This window comes from Camponotus floridanus, unplaced genomic scaffold, assembly GCF_003227725.1.
Source record: "Camponotus floridanus strain SB8 unplaced genomic scaffold, Cflo_v7.5 scaffold62, whole genome shotgun sequence".
In the NCBI taxonomy this organism is placed as follows: Eukaryota; Metazoa; Arthropoda; class Insecta; order Hymenoptera; family Formicidae; genus Camponotus; species Camponotus floridanus.
Genome location: NW_020229792.1, coordinates 950,854 through 971,754, shown reverse-complemented (window position 1 = coordinate 971,754; position 20,901 = coordinate 950,854). Strand labels below are relative to the sequence as shown.

Sequence of the window (20,901 nt, the reverse complement as noted above, 5' to 3'; positions counted from 1 at the left end):
GTTGTAATTTATATGTCAGACAAAATTAAGATGAACAATGTAAATCTTTTTACATAATATATGCATAATAGCGAGAATTGAATGTTATATCAAACACTAATAGATAGATAGCGCAATTTTTTGTTCTCTTAATAAGTATTAATGATTGCTGTTGCTCTCTAGAAAGTCATTGATCGCAGCTGCGCAAATACCAATGAAAGCCAGTCTGGATGCTGTGAGGGAGAGGAGAGATAGGTAAATGAAATGGAAAGATAAGTGAAATATAGTGCAATAAATTTATTTATTTATCAATCTTAGACAGAGCTAAAACGACAGACACGTGTTGTTCTTAAAATCATATTAAGACGTACAAAGGATACTTCCGCATACAAATTATGTTGAGATATAAAACATGAAGTTTCGAAAAGTTTCAAGTAAATTTCAGCTGATAAAATTTCAGATTATAGTTTGTTTAGTCACAAAAATTTAACATTGGGAAGCTGAAAGTGATTAGAAAAAGTAGCTGTGAGTAGGTTTTATGCATGAGTAGGTCTTGGGCATGATATTGTTGAAAAGATACACACTCTCTCTAATATTTACAAAATGATACAACTAATTTATGCGTGCATAAGAGCATGTAAATTATGGAAAAATCTCTTGTCCAGGTTCTCAGATAAAGTACAATACATTTTAAGCTGGTGTATAGATATGATGGAACTCGGAAGCAAAAGTAAATCGCCCAACGTGGGGCTCGAACCCACGACCCTGAGATTAAGAGTCTCATGCTCTACCGACTGAGCTAGCCGGGCTTGTTACACCTGGTTATAAAAGCAAGTTTATAACAAAATAAATTTAAGATTAATTATTCATCAAGTCTTATCTATATCAAAATCTAAATATTACATCTTAAGAGCCTGAATAACTTAGTGATAAGAGCAGCATAGGAAATAAATTCTCTTACAAATCATAAATATTGAACATGAAATGGGCTGAATATGAAATCCAATCGATCGATATTATTATCTATAAAATTATTATACATATCTATAAATAGGATATGGGATAGTTATCATAGGATTGTTATCGTATAATTATCTATGATGACGAGAGATATCTCTTATCGAACACATCTATTTTTAAAGATATGATCTGTCAAGCGTTAATTAATCGACCAGAGTTTATTATCAAAGCCCATTTCTTTATCTCCAGAATAAAATATCATTGAAATATAGATTGACTCACAGCAGAATTATCGATTTACTAATATCTGAAAAATCATGCTAATAATACTACAGATACCATAGGATTTCTATTTGCAACAGTAATCTCTATTATTTCATCAATTTAATTGATCAGTTTAACATTATATATTTTAACATTTATAATATATTTAATATCATTAAGTAAATGATAAATTATATATAAATTATATATAAATTATATAAAAAAAAATCTAAATATTAAATAAATCAAATAATTATTACCATTCAATTTCTGGATGGGACACAAATATGTCGTTTCTAATGATTCATTTATGTCACAAAGAAATATTTTGTTTTTGAAAAATTCATGATGCATCGAAAATGTACGAGAATTAGTCGCTTTATACGAATTTTCCGAGATGTAGAATATATATTTCCATGTGTCGCGTTTTCTTTCAACAGATCATTCTACGCGATCATTTAATTAGAGGGGCGTCATTGCTTTTGTATTTATACATTATAACGAGCCCGAGGGTTTTTCGCTGGGATGATATTATAATCATCGGCGCTAACGGACGTTCGAATACAAGGGCATGATCAGGCCGCAGCAAAAGAATAAGTCACGAGGGGGACAGACAAATGCAATGGCGTGGTACTCAATTTATGCAAATGAAATGTTAATATACAACTGGTTTCACTTGTAAAAATATCTTTCGACTCAATCTTTTTAATATATACATATATATAATTATAATTTTTAAATATATTATATATTATTAATATAATTATTAAAAGTTTTTATGTTTAAAATATTTTGTGAATATGCTTAGAACAATTACAAGTAAAAAAAAATATAAATAAAATATAATAATAAATAAAACGATAATTTATAATTCAAGAATAGTTGAGAAATATACACGATTTCGCAAAATATTTTAAATATAAAAAATTGCCAATGTGCGTAATTTTAAATTTGATAAATTTAATTCTAAATAAATTCTTACGACATTAATCGAAAGATATTAATCGCACAAACGAGCGACGCAAACCGTACACGAGTAGTTTTTGTACAAGTGTGCTGTACAGCTATAAACCTTTACGAAGTGATCAAGTTTTATGGGAGTGCTAAGTGTTAATTAAATCTCGTCCACGGTTTTCGCGCAATCGTTTTTCCGGCGAGGATAATTCAGTGACGTTTACGAGGGCTTCTGCGCCAATGAAGGGTGCCGCGATTTTATAGTTTAATAATAGAGCGGTGCGCGGGTATAGAGAGTGTTTGCTTATCGCATCCCTGATTTCCAGCCGAAGACACGACGCCGTCGTACGCGGTTTATAGGAGAGGATGGACGAGCGAGTCGAGAAAGAGAGAGACGAAGAGAATAAGGGAATATGATAGAAGAGGAGAGCAAGGTCGAAATAAAATGCAACAAAAAGAAAGCATCGATACGCATGTGTGTGTGTGTGCAATGGAGGCGATGGGGTGGGTGTTCTACTCATCCCCCGGATGCGAATATATATAATCGAAGGATAATTTGAGCCGGTGGGCATTTTGTGGGTATTTCGTTCACTAGGCATACCCTGCTTTGTAATCGATAGCTTAGAATTAGAGAGGCCTATGATATTTTTATTAATATTTTATGACATCGACAACATGCGCGTAAATAAATAACGTTCTAAATAAAATTCTATTTGAGATATTTTTATATCTTTATGATAATTAATCCACTGTATTTCTAAATATATTGATTACTTATACTGATATAAATCTAACAAAGCATAATACATATCGTAAATACAGAAGAAATACATTTAATAAATGTATAAGTACAAAATAACATGACATTTTATATTGCTTTGATGAGATTATGCGCTCTTTCTTATAGGTTTTTAATCAAAAGGAGCAATATATGTTTGTGAGTTTTCATAATTAGATGGTGATGTAGCGATGCATATTCAACGTAATGCACGCGTACTAATAAATCTATTTTTCAGCATTTGTAATTAGAACTTATTTTCACAAGATGAAGATAAATGCAGTAGCGACGAGCTGGCAATAAAATTTTCTTAATGTAACACGCATGCATATTAATATCGATCCATGCATATTAATATATTTATGCATAAATTGCGGATTATCGAATGATAATTTTGACAATTATGTCAGTTATTTTTAATTAGATTTTTATAAATTTTCCATGATAAATTTATTTTAAAAATTAAAAAAATGAGTAAATATATTGATGAAATAATTTTAAACAGTTCTACATATTTCGATTAAATTAGATTATATCATAAAAGTACAATCTTGGATTTCTCATTAAAAATATTTTCATTATCCGAATTTTGAAGAAATTTCATGATCACGTTTTTAATAAAGTAATTTCGCTTTCGCAAATCCATATGAATCGTATACTATCACTAAGCATACCAGACATTGTTTCCAGACGCTGGATAAGCGTTGTTGTTGATTGAAAATCCTGATTAAGCGAGGAAGACAAGCAAGGTGCAATCCGAGAAAGATAAAAAGAGGCGCCCTTCGTGAACGGTTGCCGAGGGCCCCTTGCCGTAAGTGGTTAAAAGTTCCTTCGTATAGACGTAGACTACGTAGGAGTAAGCGTATGTACGTACGAGCGAGGTGGATGAGCGTAATTCAATGTGCTCCAGGCGCGATTTTTATTTCTATTCGCTCGTAATAAACGATTATCGTAATAACAGTGATTACGCGGTCGGTTCACCTGCGCGACTTTGAAGTCGGAACGGGGCATGCATGCCCGAGTAAGAAGATTAACCCCTTAACTGATTATCCTCGCCTGATTTTTTTGATAAGGGACCATCGGCCCCGTTTCCTACACAAGGCAAATATCCCGGCACAATTTAAACGATCCAATGTTTTACGGCCACTTTCGTTCACGTCTTTAGACGTTTCAGTACCTGTGGATACACCTTTGGAAAAAAGTGTAATTTAGTACAATTTTTTTATGTAAAGTAATTTCTTACTTTTTACATAAAGTAATATCTTTTTACCTTTTATCTAAATAAATTAATTTTCTTACTGGAAATTTTATAAATTAGAACATGCACAGAGAGAGAGAGAGAGAGAGAGAGAAAATCTACCCTCGAATATTTTTTTCTTTATATAGTAACATATTTTTATGAATCTTTTTATCAAAATTTTTATTTTTAATTAGACTTTCTTACGAACTGCTTCGAGTGATCTGTACTATTTACACATTCTCGTTAACAGGATTTTTTTTGATAACTTCTCTGAGTGTTACTTGTGCTACTTTCTTATCGATTTACGTGTCAAAAGCTTTTAGAGAAAGCAATTCATTATCTGTTCAGGTTCTTCCTTGAATTTGCATATCGCTCTAAGAATTATAAAGCGAAGATGAGGCAATTTCTTATCATTGACTGATGTAAGATAAGATCTATGGAATTTTAAGCGTGTGCTTCGATTAAACATCGGCAATTATTAAAAAGAAGGAAACGAGAATAATTTATGTCTTAATGCATAGTGTGAAACTTAAAAAAAAAACAAATAAAAAAGAAAAATTTGTGCTGCAAATTATGCAATAAAGATTCATGCAGATATTTACAGTATAGTTAGTTATTTATCGGAGACAAATTTCGCAATTTTAATGACCTCGCGTGTAAGAAACAACTCTCTTTTATGGCCTTTTCGTATCGATTGTGATTTATGATCACTTTAGACAATTATGTCGATCCCGCGTATAATCCTTAATTCACCCTAAATTCTTCTCTTTCATGCGCGATGTGCATTCTCGATTTTGGAATAAAGCCATTAATAGTTAAGATCACGCATCGCAGATCAATGCTTTATGGTTATCGACCCTTAATTATGGTCATCATAATGGGAGGGCTTCGTGCTTCGGCTCGATTTACGCGATTGTGGTGCTACTTGGAAATCATCATTTCAAAATGATCAAACGCCCGTAGCACGAATCCATCTTGAATATTTTTTTTCTCGCGTGTTTCTTTTTTCGTAAGTTTGTCGCAATACGTTTCTGAGAAAAATGTTTCACATACATAATACAAATATTTTCTAACAAAGAACATATAATATATCACAACATGAAATACTTGTTGAAAACTGCATGCTTTGCGCATAAGAAGAAATCACGAAATTTTTATTTTATTAAAATTATCTTATTATTATATTATTTATTTTATTTAAATTATTATTTTTTAAATTCTATTTTATTTTATATTTTTAAATTTTATTGTTTATTTTATTTTATTTTTATTTTTTTTTAATTAATTTTTTCTTTCTTTTACTAAGCATTTAATCTCTTTAAGAAATATGAAGTTTTTAGAGAACGTGCCACGTGTCAATTGCTCTGACAAGTCACAAATTAATTTGATTATATCCAGCTTGCGTATGCGAGTTTACACTGTTACGCACGAGTCGATCCTATTGAATAGAACCGGGGTGTCATAAAGAAGCAGGTTGTCGCGCGCCTTTGAAAAGATCCTAAAAGGGGTGGCCTCGGTTCTACACCACCAGTCCTCGAGTCCCCGGGAAGCTTGGATACCCAACGTGTCCCATAAACGCCACACAGGTCGAAATCAGATATTGTTCGGTCCTCGGCTTCCCTCGCGACCTATGATGGATGAAACCGATCGGTCAATCGGATTGACCGGCTAACACTGTGTCGTTATGACCGCGGGTGGCGCAAGAATTTCCGAATTAGCTTTTCGGGATTTAAATTATATCTCGTTATTGGTTCTCGTCCTCGTTTTATTCGAATTGACTGGATAACGAACAGTTCTGAAAGTATAATAAAGTATATATAACGTTATAAATTGACATGTGCGGATAGAGTGCAGGATTTTTTGCGCTTGAATAAATTTGTATCTTTTGAATATTTTTTTGAATTTTTGATAAATACTGTAATAAATTTAATATTATATACACTTATTGATAAATAAAAACTTTTAGGAATTTCTTTATTTGCAGTTTAGTCACACACGACACACACATTTTCTTCACAATTTTTTCCGGATCAATACGAAATCCCGCCTTCGAATCTACAAAAATGTCTTGCGTCAGATAAAATCAGTCTCTCGGATCTTAAAATCTGGAAGAATATCGCCCCAGTCGCCTCTAAATGCGGTTCAATTCGGCATTCCGGGATAGGTATAGAATTTCCCAGGATAAAAGGGCACCAGAACTCCGAAGTCGCCGAAGGGGAGTGACCCATACGATCGCCACGAAGAAACAATTCCCGTGCCAACCCCTTCGTCTGTGATTAATGTATGCAAAGATAGCACGTTCGGGACCGAGCTCACGTATTAGTTTCAGGAAGAGATGGGCGAGGACGAAAGAAAGAGGGAAAAGGAGGTCGAAGGGCGAGGAGGGAGGAGAAAATAAAACGCTCATCCGACCCACTCATTATAAATGCCCCTGTGTGTCTATTGTCGAGACACGCTAGGTGTGCTTCTCAGGTGTCTGTAAACTCTTTTCGGGGGAAGATTGCAGGAAAACAAAGAGAGAGAGAGAGACATGGTAAGCCGTAGGGCGCCTCACGATGTGCATCGAGCCCGATTTTTCGAGGACGATAGATGCAGTTCGTCGATAAGAATCATGTACACCGATTTCTCGGATCAACGCTCGTAAGTCCGTCCTCTTACTGGCATAATCTCTGTAACAGGTAATCGAACGATCTTTGATTGAGTTCTGAACTGAACAGTGTATTTAATACGTTTAACGTTAAATATATGATACGCGATAAAAATATCTCTTAATGTTTTCTTTCCACGATATGTTGTTTTCGATATTAATCTCCTCGTCCGCAGTATTTTGCTTTGTTCGGTACCTTGAAATTTATTACTGTTTCATTAAGAAAACGCGAATATATTTTATAAAATATTTTTCTTTCTTTCCTCCAATAATTTTCCAATATTACATTTTAAATATTGCATGACATCTTTATAATCTTTTTTCGTTTAAAATTATTTTCAACAGCAGTTAACCTTTGGAAAACAGATTAACGTACTTTGATAAAGAAAAGCTATCAAGCTAAAATCACTTCTATTTATAGCTTCAATCTTAAAAAAAAATATTGTATAAAAATAAAATAAATATTTAATTTCTCAGCTTTAATTTTATATTCCACGAGTAGTTTTCTATTTTCCGAAGACTTTTAAGAGCCTGTAAATTCCAATGCGGAGATCACGTCGCTGTCCAAATACAATTTCGGTTCAACGGTCCGCGCGGAGATTGATTAATTGAAGGTTACGTGGTCCAGAGCGTTAAGTGGTTCACCGAAATCTTCCTACGGGCTCTTGACATCGGGAGCAACAGCGGCACAGGAGAAGGAGGACCGTGCGCGTGAAATTAAAGCCGGTCTCGCGGCGGTGGACAAAGAGAAAAAAGACGGAGAGAAGAATGCGACCTCCGCCGGTTACCGCTCTTTCGTGTCAAAACACGACACTAATGCATCATTAAAAGAACGCGTCCCTAACCCGATGGTCTCGACGTAGCGCCGGCCACGGAGACACCCTCCACCATCGATCGGCTTACGTTTCCCCCTCGACTTATGCGAGCGCACGTTATGCTCTGCGCCGGATTTAGGGTTCTTTCAACGACGAGCCGTTGAACTTGGGATTTATTGGGACGATTCATTAGAGAAGTTTATCTCGCGAGAATTACGAGATGCGCTCGTTAAGCGTAGCACCCCTTATGATACGACGTCGATTGATTACTGATCGAATACATCGGAGATTTATGCCAAACAAGTAACAGAGAATCTCGAGGTGATAATAACGACAAAATATTAGTAATAATACAAGGCAATATGAGACATCATTGTTGCGATCAGGTTGGTCTTTCGGGTATTGATGATAAATGATGCTCGAGAACTATAAGCATTTATTTAAATTATCATGACGCATGTTGCTACCAATTTGCAAGGGCAATAGTCATCCTACGGCAATGAATCATAGTATTCTAAACTTGTAGTCATATATCTCTATCGATCAAGTTGATTTTCGAAATGTCGGTCTGTTTAATAATTATTATTACTCTCGCTATTCATGATAATCATTTTCCTGATAATCGTATAACAATTAAGTCACGATACAAATTTGGACTTTAATAAACACGAAGCGCAGTTTATTAATAAAAATAAAATATTGCATATTTTAATAATGCACAAGATTAAGTAACATTTTTATCACTTCAAAGAGTTTTAATGTGTATGCATAACTGAGGAACGCAATAAAGTTACCATCGTTCAATGAGGCCTCGGGATAACTCGCATGCGGGCGTGGGTTAAAGATATTAAATAAGCGAGACGAGGCGCGCATTTTTGCGGAGGCCGGACCCGGCACCGAGTCCGAGGGCTTAAATGACAAATTGATGCGCCGTTAAATTGGAGGGCGAGGCCATTGCAGGTAGATGCATTCGGAGATACACACTCGTAATTTCTAGGTACACCCGGGACCGCTTCGAGAGCCAGGCCCCGCCGAATTTGCGTTGCCGCGGGCCGCGGATCGTTGTTGTACGTCGCAGTTTCTAAATTAGGCTCAACTCGCGCTGATTGGACACCGGGGAGAGCGTCCTTGTCTCGATTCTCACCGACTGATCGGCGATTTATCGCGAACCGATCGACGATTATTAAAGTCAAGTGCGTCCAACATCAGTGCTCGTAACGTGCGATTTGCATGTTTCAGACATGTAGCCACCCACCTCGTTTGTACGCTTCATCTTGAAGCCGCTAATTTATGATTAATCATTTCGCACATGCAGCATTTCACAATTGCTTTAATATTACTCTCCATTATTATGTTCAATTATTGAATATTTGTCGAGCAATAGCTTTTTTTCGAAACTATTTTCTCCCTTCTTTGCTTAGGAGCAGTATTTTAATGTTTACATTGTAAAGTCTTTTAAATTAATTTTAAATTCATTAGAATTAATTTTTTTCTTTTAAAAGTGTATTAAATTGTCGATTATGTGTCGATTAGAGATTATGAGCAAATTATTTGATATGTAATAATGAGAACATGAATTAATTAATTGACAAAATTATTTGTCTTGGCAAAAATATAATCAAACAAAAATAAAAATTATTGATACTTAATATATAAAGACAATAATATCTTCCTCTATTTGCTCTTTTAATTAAAAAAAATGAAAAAATAAAGCGTTCACGTGCAAAATACAAATGATTCTATCAGTGATAAATAATCATGATTTTTCTCTATAAACGGCATAAATAGAAGTAGATTCTTCAATTATCTTATAAAATATGGAAATTTGACCATTATATCTCTCTAACTTGTTTATGCAGATTAAGTAAATCAAATTTAATCGTCGTCAGCATTTTAATAATGTTCATTGAGCATTCGCTTGAGCGAGATTTTATCGCCATTCGATCGGTGGTTATTGAAATCGAGTACGTGCGTACGTTGAAAATTACCCCGTTTTATGTTGTTAAATTATGTACTAAAGTGCGGAAGATTTTGCAAGTAGCAAAATATCCGGCGCAACAGGTTTTCATTTTACTTAAATCAATATTCCCCAAGAGCAACATATGCTATACTATATAAGGGTGTTAATTATCTATATATATTGTTTATCGCATCACAATCAATAGATTATAAACATAAAGAATACTTTAAGAAATTATATAAAATTTCTTATTATATAAAATATATAATGACAATAATTAATTTTATTTTTAATAAATTTGTTTAATAAATGACAACTAAAGCTAAAAAATAAAGATCAATCATAATCGAAGAAGATTAAAAAATGAAAAAATATAGCAGATGCCAAAATGTTTAATGAAAAATTACTATTATACACTTTTTTATCATAATATATTTATTTTAATTAATACATTTGATGATTTAATGAATTTTTAATCAGTTCGAAGTGTTTTAAATGGTTTCTTGATTTATTTAATTAACGTCTATTATTCAGAAATGAAAAAAAATTTTACGATAATTTTGAGACAGCAACATGAAAGCAATTACGTTCATCGATAAGCTTCTGGTATTCCAGCAGTTAGTGATTTTTAATGACGCTATAAAAACGTATATCACGCAATCTTCTATCAAGGATCGAGGATCGCCTTCCTCAACAATTTGCCTTTTTTCTTTATTTTTTTTATGTCACCGTTTTAGTCCACCGCGGGAAATTACGACGCGATGTTGCTTGTCGGCGCTTTTGCTTTTCGAAGAGCAGCGGCTAAGAATAGCGATCCGCGGAATGAGCTGATCCCGTTCAATTCATACGCGCGTTAAATCCAATGGAAACCGCATTAGACCGGGTGTAATGACATCTGGTCGAGAGGCGTCGTGAAACCCAGCCAGTCCCATCATCGCGACGTTCTTAGGGTCGTCAGTTAATCCCAACTACACAGCTAAACTCTATGTATAGGGTGCTCAATGTTCAGTTCCTCGAGAAAAATTGTTTGCAAGCGAGCTTCCGTGAATAAACCTAAATACTTGTAGCTCATTTCGCTTTTGATCGAATATTTGCTTTCTCTTTTATAGAAAAAAATATTAAATTTGTTATCAAATTTATCTTATCTTATAAAAAATTTACGTAGCTTAAATACATGGAAATAATGAGTATTAATAGTTTAATATGTGTGTGGCTGATCCCGGTGCACTTTTCAATAGTTTACGAATGGCCGAGCAATTGTTCACATCTGTATAAAGTGAGTTAACGTATAAGAGCTATTGATCAATTGTGGTTTATTTTTTGGCTGGCCTGTACGTTCCTCTTAATGCGTTCGGCGAATTTATCGTGCGGGTATCCTTTATATTATCAACGCGCGGAAGCAAGAAGGGCAATCGAGAGGGATGATCGTCGATGACATGTTCTCTCGCGCCAAGTGATTCACGAGGTAGAAATTAATGAGTAGCAATAAGATAATTGGCATATGTCATACATTAAATCAGTACTAATCTCGAAAGAAATGTTAATTAATGAATTTACAGAAAAGATTTTTTCTTTTAATGTTAAAATATCTAACAATGTCTTACAAATTTAACTAAATGGCTCCATTTGATGGAACTGAATAATTTTATACGATCGGGATTAAGAGATCACGCATTTCTCTGCTCACAAACAAAATAATTTGCGCGATATATGCATTGATAATATATAAGTATAATATGTAAGTTAATATATTTTTTATTTACTTTATGGATGAAATAAAAGTAAGGTCATTTTTCTCTCTCTTTCTTAAATACTTTCAAATCAGATATTCTCACACATCATAAGACAATATTCCGCAAGTGCATGCAAAGTTTCTTATCCATCCGCATGCAAGTTTCTTATCCATCGGAATGCAATCCGATCAAAGGTTTAAATTAATGTTAAATAAACGAGCGATTAAGCGACATGCGAAGAAGGAATATCTTTTTATAAACAGAATTGCAATTACTTGATAATTTCAATTTATCGAAGGTCTTCCAGCTTTAAACATGTTCTCATGATTATTCGTATAAAATTTTTCTTAATATAATGTTTATTAATTTTCTTAATATGTTTGAAAAGACTTAAAATATTATATAAAATCTCTTTATAATTTAAAAAAGAAATTATTTTGAAATAATCGTATAATTCTGCTGATCTAAATTTTTTAACGCAAATTTAAATCAGCCGAGAATTCTAATAATTAATGTTTTATTTTATTATCTCATATGAAAAATCTCTTATTTCTTTTTCTTTTATATAAAAGGAAGCTTAAGTCTGAGACGGTCTAAATTATCGTTCACATTATGAAAAGTCATGTTTTCGTTCTTGGGTTCAAGATGATGATTTTTGAGTTAGATGGGACGAAGAAACAGTGGGGGACATACACGATCTCGGATATTAGTGAAAGTTATGTGCGTAGGGGATGCTGTGCGCCCTGTGACATGATAGGATCGTAAAGTATCTCGACATCGGTCCGTTTCCTCCGCCTTAAATATTAAAATGCAAAACTACTATCTCGCATGATATTTACTCACGACGAATGAGACTTGGCCTCTTTGCGCATCCTGATCTTACATTTGCTATAATTTTTCGCGCCTAAATATATTTTCATCAAAAGAAAAAGCCTGCACAAAACCACAGATTGATTAGCAAATTTTTCGCGAAAAGAAAAATTAATTTAATAATAAAATCAATTTAATGATTTTGTAAATAAATTAATTTTAAGGAAATATACAAAATTACATTTGTAAAATTTTAATAAAAAACATATTTAAAAAACATATTTTTTTATAATTGATATTCCATCGCGATATAAAAAAATATTCTCTTTTTAATTAGAAGAACATGGCACATTAACCGTGATATTAAATGCACGTGTATGCAATTATACATATTTAATTAGCAATTGGCGTAAATTCGCCGCGTGTTCGGTATCGATAACGATAAGAATCTGGCCGATGTCTCTGTTAATTAAATAAAGACGTGATCGCATAGTGAATTTCACTTTTGTGAGACCACCATTCACCGTGCTACGCCAAATCAGGATGTGCAACTTTTTACGATTTGGATTTTTTCAGCATTTTAATTTGAGCACTGAATATATTATTAAGCGCGAATGCATCCAAGATGATTATCTAAAGTTATTCTCACAAATAGTTTATCGACATTTATTTTATATGAAACAACAGCTATTAATTACTTTTTTTATAATATGAGATAATTAAGAGACTAATGAGACAATCAAATTGCAATTATTATTAAGTAAACAAGCGAATAAATGTAATGGACACACGATTTGCATTTATTAAATTGACCTGCAAAATTTTTAGCCATTTATAACGATCTCTTTATATTCAATTCGTTAGATTGAAAAATATTTCAAGGAAAAAAAAAAGTATATTTTATTTAATTTCTTTTTAATTACAAGCAATATACTTCATTGAGAAATAGATACATATACCAATCATTAGAAAGCTAGATCATAAAAAATACATATAAAATGAAAAACGAATCCATTACATTATATTTTCTATCCAATTTTTAGCTTCTAAACTTTGAATTTTAAACGACTACTAGCATCATTTTTTATTTATTCAAAAAAAATGATAGGGTGGCCTTTTTCTTCAAGCAAAATCCTCTTTATCAAATTTTCCTTTCTCCTTTAAGCTTATATCACGCCAAAATTCTCTCGGTCGGCGGGGCTTATCGAGTCACGGCGCATGTAAATTTATTCCGTTGAAGTGTGACGGTGCGAGACGCGTGTATATCTCGTGCAGGGAGAGCACCGTCTTGCCGCCTCCACGTAAGTTATGTACGTGGCCCGCCCGGTCGGCCGTCCACCCGCCGTCGTGGTTTCTCTCGGCCTCTGCCGAGATGGTAAACGTCCGGACCACTTTCGCTCTCTCCGGCGTCCGGAAAGGAATAATTTCGATCTTGGCCCCGCCGAGGCTTTGCGTGTCCCGTCACGTCAGGACTCGAATACCGATGCCTTTTGTTCGTTCCCTTTTTTTCGATACTTGCTTATTAAGAAGAAGCACCGCGTGCGGTGCACGCGAGAATAAGAGGATCCTCTTTATTCATTGCGCCGCGATCTCGCAACAATGTGGATTATTAACATAGCAATTTAATCACCGAGCGCGGGATAGCTAACAGAATCGTTTGGTTCATCCGACTAAATATTGTTTCATGAAAGTAGAAAGATATACATGTAATGAAATGATAAATTATTAGGATGATTGGGAGATGAAAAGTATTCGTCATTTTAATGAAATTAATAAGAAATGGAATAGTGAATAATTGGTTCGATATAATTACAGAAATATTCAGATTATTTTTAACTATATTTAACTATATTTCATTCTATTTTTAACTATATTTTACTATTTTTAACTATATCTTTATTAAAGCTAAGACATTAAAATTTATATTGTTTGGGGAAGATATTTTTTATCACATTGTATTTCGATTATTTTTTAAATTCTCACAGTTTATACATATTGGAATTGTCATGTCAATTAATGTTCCCGTCATATGCTGTATGTGCCGACATGTAGTAATTATTACAATCAAGATACTCGTGCACAGACTTAATCATCTTACGCTCACCCACCCATCCTTAACCACCCGGAAGCGAATAGCGTATTTTTATTTCTACACTCCTTCTACATTAGTTATGATTATATACAAGGTGTTCCGAGCATTTTGCATCTTTTTATCCCAATAATAACTAATATCCTAACTAAAAAGATTTTAATAAATTCGTTTATTTTGAAAAGAAAAATAATCGCATAATCTTAATTCATTATCTCATCATGTCAACAATTATCTTAAATTTAATAAAAATGCGCTATCTTTCTTCAATTTGCTATTATATTTTCTCTCTTCACAAAAATCAGATAATTCTTTATCTATCAAAAAATAAATTTTAAATTTTAATTATCGCCTATAAAATTTGTATTGTTTATTAATAATAGCTCCTCTTTAATTGAAAAATATTTACTTTTTCAATCAATGTAATAATTTATTCAATTTTAATATTTTTCCATTGCTCGCTGGATTAGAAGGACATATATCTTGTAGTCTTTCGCGACTTGTGTGAAAAAGTGCGCAATATTGAGAACACCCCATATATACAAGGAGCCTCCGAGCAGAAAGATCTTCAATATCATAATCGTGAGCAGTGAAGATGGTGTTAATGCGGACCCCCGTAGTTAACGCGAACCCCGCCGGGGTAATGCTTCGGCGTGGAACTGAAATCCGGTTGAGTGGCTTCTTTGTACGTAACTCTCGCCTCTCATTTGATATCATTTTTTATGAAACTTTTTGAGAGGACGAGATATGTAATAATGCGGTCCCCCGCTGCGGTAACACGCCCATTCCCGTACGCGTAATTCTCGATCGCGACTTTTGTCTAAATTTCTACGAGCGCAGTGAATCTTCCGAAGATTGTGATTTAACAATATGGATTAAAGGGAGAGTCTAAAAAAATAATGTAATATAATTTTTTAATACCAAGACGTTTTTCAAAATAAAATTTAAAATAATTTGTGTTCTTAATATTTATAATTTTAATAATTTAATAAAAGCTGTTAAAATATTTTTCAATTAATAACTTTATTAGCTGATTAGCTCTTGATGCGAAATTAGCACTGTCTTCAAGTGTCTTAAATAGTTTCAAAAAGACTTGATATTTAGGCTCTCTTTGATTTAAGGTGCTCAGCTGTTTCGGACGCTCGGTGAGCGACAGACAACTTTTTTTCTTCATTAGGACTGAAAAGGGGGAGATTTAACGAAGAAAGAACTACGACATCGCTGTTTTATATCGGTGCCACGCTCGTTGTTACCTCATTTTAGGCGCACGTCGCGTTTACATGTCACGCGCGATAGATAAAATCCCGCTGCGCGCGCTCCGAAGACATTAGCCGAGGTGTTATCTTGCTCCTTTTTTTTCTCTCTTCTCCCCGTAGGCGTTTATCGTGCATCGCATACCGCACAGAAGACATGGTATAAACTGGAGGGGAGTTATGCGTTCCTCGCAACAATATCTGAAAGAGCCTGTCTCTCTCTCTTCTTTCCTTTATCTCTCGTGCAACTTTGTAAGCTCTTGACGGCTTTTCCTCGTCATCGATTTTCCTCGATTATTTCTTTTATTAGTTATCTGAGGTCACGGGTGTTGCGCGCTTTCGAGACGAACTGCCGAGGTTCAGTAGCGTTAAATGCGATTTCGCGATGCAAAATGCATCGCGAGATCGATGGACAATTCTACGTAGGTGACGAAAAAAAAGCGAGTAGGAGGTAAATTTTTTTTCGGTGAAACTGTTGATTTCTGACCTCTATGTTCCTCTCGTACCGGAAGTGACGCACCGGATCCGCCGACGAAATCCGAGATATCGAAGGGCTCTCTCTCGAGTATCCTGTGTAGATCCGGAGGCTCGATACGAGGAATTTATTGGTACTGCATAGGCGCTGAATAAACGTCGCGCGCGATCCGCTTCGAATTAAACTAGTTTACTAATGGCATCAGCGAAACCAGCCACAACGGCACGTGTATAATACGGTTGTGAAACCACGTTGCTAGTATCTTTATGCGAAGGAATAAGGGAGATTCCTTTAGCGAACAATCTTGATCATAATTTCTTTAGAAAGAAAAATTCGCCTTCCTTAAAATATTAACGAAAAATTATATTTTATGTTTGTCGCTGTTTTTTAATTGTTCTATATATTTGTACAAAGTATAATAAAAACAATGCATGTAACCAAAGTAATGATTTGAAGCTGGTTGATAAAACGTCGAATAAATTATTAATAATTATAATAAAATGCGATAGACCTATTTAAATAAGTAGAAGATATTTAAATAAGTCTTGAAAATTATTAAAAACACATAATGAAAATTTATTAGCAAGATATGATAATACATACATGAGATAAAATAAAATAATAGCGCTATCAATATAGGCTAACATTTACTACAGAATGATAAAGAAAAATAATAATGACACAGTAATAATGCTGATGTTCCGGTAGATGAAGCTAATTTGAAATAAAGTAATAGGTTGAAGAGAAGGATTGAAAAAAATCGGACTCTATATAAAAAGTAGAAAGAGCGATGACCATAAACATCGTAATGGAAAACGAAAAAAATGCAGACAGGTATTTTATAATGCGTATTATCGAATATAATTGATGTAAAAACAGACGAATCTCTAACAATGATAATTAAATTTTGCTTATTAAGTTACCCTGTCACATTCCAGACCACATTACGTAATAGCGGCTCGACAGGTGCAAAATATCAAAGGCAATCGATAAAAATTGCAAAGTTACAATTAATAAAGCATTAATGAATTAATCGATGTGCAAAATATCAAAGGCAATCGATAAAAATTGCAAAGTTACAATTAATAAAGCATTAATGAATTGTAATCGATGCCAACGACATAATTATGAAATAAATTGAGCTTCTACAATGTGTGAGCTTTATTCAGTATAAATTTAACATAAAAATAGAATCAAATTAGAATTATTTTTCCGAGCGAAGACTGCTCGAAAGAAACAAATTTAAATTTCATTTTTGAGAAATTATCGATGAGAACAAATGAATGCTACAAAAATAGAGACTAATCTTAAGAGTGAAACTAAGAAATGAGTACTTTCGATGCCGATCGCGGATTCATCGACAGGAGATTGATACGCAAAAAATTGGGATGTTAATTGCACGCAAACGCGCACTTGAGCGTTCAACGTATAGATACGATTATCGATTCGCTCTTGCATTTCGCCACCGCTGTGCAAAAGCGTGCATTAAGTACGCGCGGAGATGTGCGTGTGCCTTGCAAATATCTGTGTGTAATATCTGTATTTAATACCGGTTTTCCGCGCACGCAGCGGCGGAACGTCGCGACTTTCAGTTATCCGAGGGCTCTTGACCTTGCGACTGATCAGATAACGATATCTCCGTTAATACGAGCTATCGGGATTATTCACATTCCAATTCAGTTCAACGGCTTCCGAATGAACTGGAGGACTTAGGGGGGCTATAGAGGAACTGGTCGCGCGACAATAATGTCTATCGGCAAACTTTGCTTTCGCCGATTGATCGCGATGCCAAGATTGCGAGTGACATTTTATGAATTTTGAATACGTATTTACCGAAGATGTTTTATGAATATATACATACGTAATAGAAATTTTTTTCTAGTTTTTTAGTTTACGCATTAACATTAGACGTTAGTAGAGAAATGAGATTATAGCAATTAAATAATAATTTTAACAATAATTATTAAACAGTAATTATCATTTATTACTGCATTTTGTGAATTAGAATTTATTTTTCCTTTATTTAAGGAAAATAACAAAAATTAAATATTGCTAATTATAATTGTATAATATTTTACTTTTAAGAAGATAAATAAATTAATTAATAAGATTTTTAACAAGATAAATAAATATATATTTAAAACTTAGTTTCTTTTCTAATTAAATTAATATTCTAATATGATTTCTTACAATGTTTTCTACCTTGCGTTCAATATAATAATGCATTAGATTAAATTTTTGTTTCTTGAATAATACCGATCAGATTTGTATTTTTGAGAGATTGGCAAATATAATTTAAAAGACTTGTAATGAATAAAATTTATGTATTTTTTTTAATGATTTAAGGCGGAGAGGATTTTCTGAAAGTTTTGTATCAAATTTAATTTAATTATTCTCTCTACTCTTTCATCGCCATTATTTCATAAAATCGCTCCACCTGACTTATTTCGACATGATTGTACACCCATAACACTATTAAATCTCTTTAATTTCACATAAATCATATTCACATAAATCACGATCAATAAAACGCGAGTACTTAAAAGAACTGCTAACAGCTAACAAATCATAATATAAATAATTGAAAGATTTGATTAATAAATAGAATATTTCTTTGAACATTTGCACTAATCTTTACTAATCGTATTGAAGATTATCTTATTATTCATTTTATTTAAGTTTAATCATTTAAATTTAATTATTTAATTAAATAAGTTTTATGTAATTATGTTAACACTTAAAATAATTAAACTTAAAATTAATTACTACATAAAAACATAAGAAAAAGTTAAAGAGAGAAATTAAAATTGGTTTACAGCTCTAATTAAAATTTGCTTGAAATTAATCATAACAAGCAAATGTCCTATTTATCTCACTCATTTTCTCAGCAATGAAATAAGATCCTGCATTAATCGATGTAAATGAATTAGAAATTAAGAAACCGTTACACGACATAAGACATCTTTACGCAGTGCGCAATATATAAGCACGTACCTACATATTTCTGTCGGTTTTATTCGTGGGATACTCAAAAAAAGTGCTTTGTCTCTTTCTATTCATGATGAACGATAATAGTCTTTCGTCAATGCTCACATTAATTGATAATTATGCGTACGAGAACATGATGCCGCTAAAATCACAAGTCATAGCCTTTTATACGTGTTGGTATTGCACATCTTGCTCGTGTCAAACTTCGATACTCGAAGCACTAGTCATGCGATCGGGGAACAATGCACCTGAATCATTCGATGGTTAGGCCTAGAAATGATATCAAGCGTGAATCGGAAATCATAATTACGCGGTAACAATTGTGGGAAAGTGCATTGACAAAGGAAGGCATAATAAAGGCATAATAACAGACAGTTTCGATTTTCCGATGGAATTGGCGGAAAAATTAATAACGTAATTCTGCAAAAAAATGATTTGACGAAACTAATGATGATGTACAAATGATAATTCTTAACATTCGGTATTATAGCATACATATGTATTTTCTTGGATGCGTTGTTATTGGAAGAAAAATTAATTTTATACTCAGAAACAAAAATCGATGGTTTAAATTTAAAATCGAGGATTTATATTTGTTAATAAAAAAAGAGAGTTATTTATTTAAAAGAGATATACACAAGAAATATAGAAATTATTTAAAAAATTAGTTTTAAAATCCATGAAAGAAGATTTTTGTTAAATAATCTTACAAATTTTAAATAAAATGTATTTATAATTAAAAATATATAAATAATAGCGCACGTTAGTTTTTCCATCTCATTTAATCAGGACAGATGTTTATTTCATTACATACATCGTTATCTCATCGTTATCTCAAATCAATTTTTTTAGAATGGGCTATAATACTAAAATATTGATGTATGCATTGGAATAATTAAATACTTTTCAAAATTCGATATTAATTTCTGAACTATTAATTCCCTGTCATGACTACTTTCGTGAATTATATATATAATTGTTATTATATATATAATTGTTATTAATGTTTGTACTGCATATGATAATTTCATATAAATTTTTTGTGTATATCAAATTGCTTTTATAACTTAATACTTTACTTGTATAATACTTGTATAATTTAATCTAGTCATCGATTTCTGAAATATTGATATAATATCATAGTTTGATAAACTCTTTTTAAATAAATGTTATCTAAATTATATTCATGCATATAAAAGATACTCGTAATTCAGGATCTTTCGTCTATTAATTTGATACATCAGTTTCTGAAATATTAATTCTAGTGTTATCTAATCTTATCTGACATATTAGATGGACATAATATTGTGTGTAAACCATACGCCTTTCTCTTTAATGGATCACGCGCTAATAATCCCACCTAAAGTGTTCGCACGCGCAATTCTCCCTCCCTCATTCTCGGAGCATGTCGCCGCTCTGATTGTCGTAATATCGCTTCTGATTACTCCCTCCGTGCATGTCGTCAATGAGTAAATTACGCCATCGTATTTCGTTCGAATTGCACGTACGCCAAGTTCTACGTACAAGAGATCGCCGATATACGTGTATTTTTCTGTCAATGTTAAAATATTTTCAGACCTATATACTTGACAAATAGGAAGTTAATTAACTAATAGATCTCTGTACGTATGTCAAAGTCGATGGCATCAAGAAAGATATAAATAATGTGCTCGAAAAGAAATATTGTACGTCACATATGCGAGATCCGAAGACATGGCATCAATTTACATCATCGCTTACTGGTTCCATGTTTCTTCATTTTCTTTTACCGATCTCGCATACATCTCGCTGCATCGACTCAATATGGATCATGTCCCATCGTGGGACCATTAACTACACCTCAGTGTAGGATAAGATATAGTCAAGTGGCGGCTGTCTGTCACGTGTAGACATCACTAAAAGGTGATCATTAATCGTTAATCACATGGAGCCTCTACATCGTGGATAATGATAGTT

General features: G+C 33.2%; 1 non-coding gene across 1 annotated transcript; it reads right to left on the bottom strand.

Annotated features, from left to right (window-relative positions):
- Positions 1-715: 715 nt before the first annotated feature.
- Positions 716-788, bottom strand: Trnak-cuu. The gene has a single exon. It is a non-coding gene; the product is annotated as a tRNA-Lys (tRNA).
- Between the last annotated feature and the right edge of the window lie 20,113 nt (positions 789-20,901).